This window comes from Macrobrachium nipponense, chromosome 2, assembly GCF_015104395.2.
Source record: "Macrobrachium nipponense isolate FS-2020 chromosome 2, ASM1510439v2, whole genome shotgun sequence".
In the NCBI taxonomy this organism is placed as follows: domain Eukaryota; kingdom Metazoa; phylum Arthropoda; class Malacostraca; order Decapoda; family Palaemonidae; genus Macrobrachium; species Macrobrachium nipponense.
Window position 1 is genome coordinate 73,778,364 of NC_087201.1, and position 7,500 is coordinate 73,785,863.

At 36.4% G+C, this 7,500-nt stretch overlaps 1 protein-coding gene and 1 long non-coding RNA gene across 2 annotated transcripts in view; one reads left to right on the top strand and one right to left on the bottom strand.

Moving 5' to 3' along the window:
• Nucleotides 1-7,500, bottom strand: part of LOC135220664 (glutamate receptor 1-like) — a gene marked incomplete in the record, with an annotated part of 281,584 nt that overhangs the window by 70,739 nt on the left and 203,345 nt on the right.
• LOC135221452 (uncharacterized) overlaps nt 1,088-7,500 on the top strand; it is a 20,788-nt gene continuing 14,375 nt past the window's right edge. The window contains exon 1 of the long non-coding RNA XR_010315965.1: nt 1,088-1,224. This is a non-coding gene — a long non-coding RNA (uncharacterized LOC135221452). The remainder of the gene's footprint in view (nt 1,225-7,500) is intronic.

Below are 7,500 nucleotides of genomic sequence, written 5' to 3' on the forward strand. Positions count from 1 at the left end.
TGACAATAGCATTTATAAAGCTGGCCTTTGGTACTTTAAAACCTTCAACTTAAAATCTCGTTATTGTAGGAATATATAATTAGCTTTTGTTGAGGCTCAGACAACATTTTCTCTGCTCCCCTGTCAGCATCCCTAACGAAATATAAACTCGGTCGGCATCGTATCATTTTGCATTAATGCATGAAATAATTCCTTAAGTTCAAAATGGCACTTTTTTGGACGTCAGTTCCGTTTATGTGTTCGATATAATCATCATATCTACCTACGTCTCGGTCCTTGTTTTCAGTGAATAGCTAGCCGTACCCACATACACAAACTATATATATATATATATATATATATATATATATATATATATATATATATACATATGATATATATATATATATATATATACATATATATATATATATATATATATATATATATATATCTATATATATATATATATATATATATATATATATATATAATGACGCTACGCGACATGGCGATCATATAACCACGGATTCAATGATAACCAATGCCAATATACACAAGCGGCGTCACTTCCAGGACGCCATGTTTGTTTACCATTATGGCAAGGTGCACAGCGCTCCAAACCGCCTAGAAACGTACCTATCAGCTTGGTGGGAGATGAGATGATAAAACCTATATATAAATACTTTTTTGGTGATGGTAGACGATGACACAGCTTAATTTTTTCCCCTGATTAGTGCAACTTACTTGACTGCTAACTTGATTTTCAGTTTATGGCTGTAACAGCTACACGGTGATTGGAAAGCTGACCCCTTCCCCAATCTGGTTGTCAGCAGCAACATCCTGTCTCAATCTTCAATGCTGGGCAAAATTGAGAAGCAGTTACCTTCCAGACAGGTTGTGTTATGTCCAGCTTAACAAGGCGGAAGTCTCCTGAATTCCATCATCCGTCTTTATGTTCGCAGCAGCCTCTAATGATAATACAAATTCGAGGCCAGAAAAATATACATAGGTTTGGTGATAGCTGGTGATGTTTACCTGTAGCTACTCTAGTTTGGTTGACCGCCACTAGTGACAAGGGTGGCGCTGCAGAGCCTTGTGGCGGGAAACCAACAGATTCATACTCGCTTAGTTCGTGCTGCGAGTTTTTCCGTATATTATCCTCATATTCATACGTTGTGGAGCTTATAATTGCACAAGTGGCTACGGGAAATCTTCAAGAGATATTGGAAAGACATTTCACTGGTAAGCAAATCGTAACAAATATTATTTACCCATAATGCTAGTCAAATGAATGTCTCGGTAGCAGTCGATACACTACATCTGTAAAAGGTCCTATTTTCAGCGTATTATAGTGGCACATTAATTGCTGAAGCGATTTAAGATTTCGAAGCACAACGTCATTAATCTTACATATGCCACACAATCATTTTAGCGTAAGATCTTGCTCGTTATTAAAAGTGCTTAATAGAAAATGGGCCGATAGATAACTGGTCAAAAAGTCTCGTCTTGTAAATATACTACTGTGATGTATACAAGGGCACTTGCTGTATTTTGTGAATCACTAGGAAAAATATTGTAGGCCTGTAAGATACTGTCGATGGCATCAATTTTCCGATTTTGTACATGTAAAGCCAGCGTAAGATTTTCCATGATTTTTAAAAACATTGTTTTGTTGTGTTCGAGAGAAGGGGAAATGCATTCAGGTACGTAGGCCTATGCTGATTTTACCTCACTAACCCTGCCCATTCATAGTATCTCTCGATATCGACAAAATAATAAACCGATATTCGAAGTCAGAGACCGACAATGGTTATACTATTTTCTCGGCCTGTTTTCAATAAACTGTAGAATGTGAGAAAAGGCAGAACGGTATCCAAAATCCGTTAGAAATGTGCCACTCCTGTCCTTACAGCATCACCGGGGTAACCATGTGACTACGTAATAGTATGAATTTAGAATAGTAAGCTTTCCTTGACTAACACTTCGTATCCTTTATTTTCTCGCTCACGATAAGTCTAATGATAATAGGTAATTTTTTTTACCAGATATATTTGGCATTACTTCATATATCAACTTACACATGGTTTCCATAAAATAGCTTGGTTTTGTTAATAGTGAGTTCTCTAGCGTTCACTCGGCGGCAATTTAAAGATATCCTTTTACCTAACCCTCCCTACCCAGCGCAATTTACAGTTACTTTCGTAAAGGAAGCAATATATTTAAGGTTGTTTGCTATTGAGACCAGTATGAAAGGCAATGACGAGTATTCATCATTTGGATTAAAGAGGAATTTTCTGAGTTCTGAACGTATCAGTAGTTATATATATATATATATAAGATATATATATAATATATATATATATATATATATATATATATATACATACATATTACATACATACACACACACACACACGCACACACACACACACACATATATATATACATATATATATATATATTATATATATATATATATATAATATATATATAGATATTATATATTATATAATTTTAGTTACGACATAATGACTTTTATCACTCATAAAGCAAAATAAAAAATAAATGTAACCAACATCAGAAGTTCGTGTTATGAACGAAATTTAAAAAGTTAAGGTGAGTTTCGCAGCGGTCGATTTTTTTCAACTGTCTCGCGCATGACGTCACTTGGTAAGCCTTTACCTTCTTGCATGTGACAACAGGTTGAAGGGGAGTTTTTACAAATTTGTGAAAATTCTTGAGGTACTTGGAATTTAACGCGTTACTGTTATAGACAATATGTGCTATTTATGGACGTGGTAACAGGAAGTGACACTGCTGGAAGGGAAAAGGTTAGCTTTTACCGTTGCCGAAAATATCCCGAAATGCGTAGGAAGTTGGTGAACACCAGCAGGAGAAGTGACCATATTAACACACAAAAACCGCAAGTTACAAGTGTGTTCGGTTCACTTGCAACAAAACGATAATGCAAGAAACCTCAGGCATGAAATTGCGTAACTACTGTCCTGCAAATGCAAAAAAAAAAAAAAAAAAAAAAATTGAAGGATGATGCCATGCCGAGCCAACGTTCACCTCTGCATAATAGTGTCACTGTTGATTCAGGTATTTAACACCTTGACTCAATAATTTGGTTGTCTACCTATTACATTTAACATTGTGGATAAAATATATTAACTATAGGCTTATACGAATGCTTCTGTATTAATCAAAGTGCACAAATATCTCTTTAGTTCGATTCTTAATGTAAGTAAACTATATTTTGCGAGTTAAGAGTGATAAGATTGAAATTAGTCTAAACCTATGTGTCGTTCAGAATAATTGCAAAGATGATGCTCTAGTCAACACGAGAGAGACACGTAGAGTTTATTGAAATTGTTGTAATGTGCGTGAAATGTTCCTATTATTTGTTGGGCAAAGGAAGGGGACAGTTATTTTAGAGAGAGAGAAAGAATGAGAAGAGAGTCTTCCTAACTGAAAACCATAAGTTTATACAGATAATATTAGCAATTAAAGAACATATACGGAATGTTATATCTTCTTATCCCCAATGCAAATAAACCATAATCACTGGTTAAGATTGACAAAATTGGAATTAGGCCTAGACGTATGTATGTTGAGAATAGCTGCAAAGAGAAAATGCTTGTCAACACGAAAACGAGAGAGAGGACAAAATTTCATTAGAATTGCTTCCATATGTATGAGGTAGCCAGTTATTTCTTTGGTGAAATAAGGGTAAGATTATGATATATATATATATATATATATATATATATATATATATATATATATATATATATATATATATGCTTAAAAAATCACTGTACATGCACGTGACTTCATAAATAAGCGAATCCCACAGGAAAATGATAGTCAGAAATCCAAGCGCTTTCGTCTTTACTCAGATATATATATATATATATATATATATATATATATATATATATATATATATATATATATATATATATATATGCATATATATATATATATATATAGATATATATTATATATATATATATATATATATATATATATATAGAGAGAGAGAGAGAGAGAGAGAGAGGGAGGGGGGATTTTTCTCCAATCTTTTTCATTCATTGGAATGGATCTTTCGCAGTTTTTATTGCAACGAATGTCAAAATGATGAAATGCACGCAAATAGTGTATAAGAGAACGTTTGTGCGTGATATAAATCTGAACCGTTTGACCAACCCTTAATCTCCTACCTCCCCCAGTCCCCTCCCTTTGTAACTTATGTAGTAAATAAATTCTACAGGTTTATCTTACCTAATTTCATGTACTCGAGAGCAATGAAATACATTATTGAAAATGTTTTTCTTTCCTGTTGAGTAGGGTGTGTGTTTGGGTTTAGTGGGGGTGTGTTTAGGTTTCGTGAAGGTGTATTTAGGTACACTGGGGGTGGTGGGTGTTTAGCTTTGGCACTGGGTGTGCGTCTAAGTTTAGTGGGGTGTGAATTCAGGTATAGTGGGAGGTGTGTATAGGTTTTGTGGTTAGTGCGTGTTTATGTTTAGTGGAGAATGTGTTTAGGTGCTGTGGGAAAGGTGTTTAGGTTTAGTTGTGGATGTGTTTAAGCTTATTGGGAGTGTGTTTTGGTTCAGTGTGTGTTTAGGTTTAGTTCGGGGTGTGTTTAGGGGGTACAATTAGGTTTAGTGGATGGGGTCTTTTTAGGTTTAGTGGGGATGTTTAGGTTTGGTGGGAAGGGTGTTTAGTGGACAGTGTGTTTAGGTTTAGTGGGGATGTGCTTAAGTTCTGGGGGTTTGGGTTTAGTTTTGGTGGGAGGGGTGTTTAGGTTTAGTGGACATAGTGCTCTGGTTTAGCGAAGGAAGTCTTTTGGTTTAGTGGCGGTGTGCTTAAGATTAGCGAGGGTGTTTCAATTAAGTGGGGTGTGTGTTTAGGTTTAGTAGGAATATGTTTAGGTGTCCTCTGGGTTAGTGGGGATGTGTTTAGGATTAGCTGGAGTGTGTTTTGGTTTATTCGAGGCATGCTTAAGTTTATTGGAGTTTTTCAGTTAATTGGTGGTGTTTAGATTAAGCGAGGGTGTGTTTAGGTTTAGTGGAGATGTGTTTAGGTTAAGGGTGTTATGTTTTGATTCAGGTGGGTGTTTATGTTTAGTGGGGGTATGCACAGCTTTATTAGGGGGTTGTATTTAGGTTTAGTGGGGCGCTTATAGGTTTAGTGAGGGGGAGTTTACGTACACTGGGGGTGCTCTTAGTTTTAGTGTGGGGGTGTGTCTAAGTTCTGTGGATGGTGTGTGTTTAGGTTTAGTACAGGGTGCTTTTTGGTTTAGTGGGAAAGGCATTGCTCAGTGGAGGATGTGTTTAGGTTTAGTGGTGGACGTGTTTAGGCATAATGGGGTGTGTTGCAGTGTAGGGATGTTTAGGTTTAGTGGGGGTGTATTCTGTTTCAGTGGAGGTGTGCTTAAGTTTAGTTGGTGTGTTTCAGTTAAGTTGGGGTGTATGTAGGTCTAGAGTGTGTATTTTGGTTTAATGGGGATGTTTTTAGGTTTAGTGTGGGTTGTATTTTCATTCAGGGGTGTTTAGGTTTTGTGGGGTGTGTTTAGCTTTAGTAGGGGACGTGCGTTTAAGTTTAGTGGGGTGCATTTAGGTTTAGTAAACTTTAATGTTTAGGTTTAGTGGGGGTGAGTTTAGGTACATTGGCTTTGGTTTAGTGAGGTTTTATGTGGTGCGTGTTTTTATATTTAGTGGGGGGGGGCATTTAGTTTTAGTTGGGATGATGTTCATGTTTAGTGGAGGCATTTTTAGGTTTGATGGATGGAAAGGGTGTTTAGGTTTAGTGGTGGATGTGGTTGGGGTGTATTTTGGCTTAGTCAGGGTGTTTAGGTTGAGTTGGGGGTGAGTTTAGGGGTGCATTTAGGTTTAGTGGTGTCTTTAGGTTTGTTGGAGGAGTTTTTAAGTTTAGTGGACAGTGTGTTTAAGGGGGTTGTGTTTATTTTTAGTGGGAGTGTGTTTTGCTTTGATGTGAGGGGTGTTTATGTTTAGTGGATGGTGTGTTCTGGTTTAGTGGTGGGAATGTGTTTAGGTTTAGTGGGGGTGTGTTTAGGTTTGGTGGAGGGCTGTTTAGGTTCAGTGGACAGTGTCCTCCAGTTTAGTGGAGGTGTCATTTGGTTTAGTGGGTGTGTGCTTAAGTTTAGTGAGGGTGTTTTTGTTTTAGTGGTGATGCGTCTAGGTTTAGGTGTGTTCTGAGTTAGTGGGGGTGTCTTTTTTATTTAGTTTTCTTCCCCAAGGTAAATGATTGTTATTCAAAGCACTCCCAGGCAGTGCCAGGTCAGTCAGATAGTTTTATATATATATATATATATATATATATATATATATATATATATTATATATATTATATATATATTATATATATATATATATATATATTATATATATATATATATACATATATATATATCCATATATATATATACTATATATATATATATATATAGTATCATATCTATATAGATATATAGAAATATATTTATTTATTTATTTATTTATTTATTTATTTATTTATTTATTTATTTATTTCTGACGCACCACGGACTAAACTGGCTTTCGAGCAAGAGCCCAGGGCATTAGGAATTCGGGCACAAAGGTCATAATAGGAGTTGGAACATAAGTCCTTAAGTATGCAAGGTTTTTCCCAGGTAGGTGACTAAGACCTGATAAACCAGCGAATTTTACGGAGCTCCCCGACCGATCAGCGATCGAATTGCTAACAATTCAATCATCTTACCCCTTTCACTGTTTGATATTATTGACATGAACACATGGGAACATGTTTCACAGAAATAAATTTCTAACTCACCATGGGACCGAACTCTGGTCTTTCAAGTGAGAGTCCACGTCATTTGCAATTCAGGCATAGAGGTCATAAAAGGAGTTGGAACCTGAGTACTTATACACATCCAATGTGTATAAGCACTCGAATTTCTACATTTAATTCGTCTTAACCCTTTCACTGTGAGATATTATGGAAATAAACATATGGGAAGGTGTTTCAAAGAAATGAATTTCTGACTCACCATGGGACCGAACCCCGGTCTTTCGAGTGAAAGTCCAGGGCATTAGCAATTTGGGCACAGAGGTCATAAAACGAGTTGGAACCTATAGTACTTACATACTCAAGGTTTTTCCCGGGTAGGCAACTAAGGCCTTACATACCAACGGATTTTACCCAACTCCCCGACCCATCAGCTCTTGAACTGTCAACATTTAATTCGTGTTACCCCTTTCACTGTGAGATATTATGGAAATGATCGTTTGGGAATGTGTTTTACAGAAATAAATTTCTGACCTCACCATGGGACGAAATCGCAGTCCTTTGAGTGAGAGTCAAGGAGCTGGGTAAAATTTGTTGGTAGGTTAGGCCTTATTTGCTTGCTTGGGAAAAACTTTGGACACCTAAGTACTCAGGTTCCAACTCCTTTTATAACCTTTGTGCCTGAATCGCAAATGCCCTGAGCTCTCACTCGAAAGACCAGGGTTT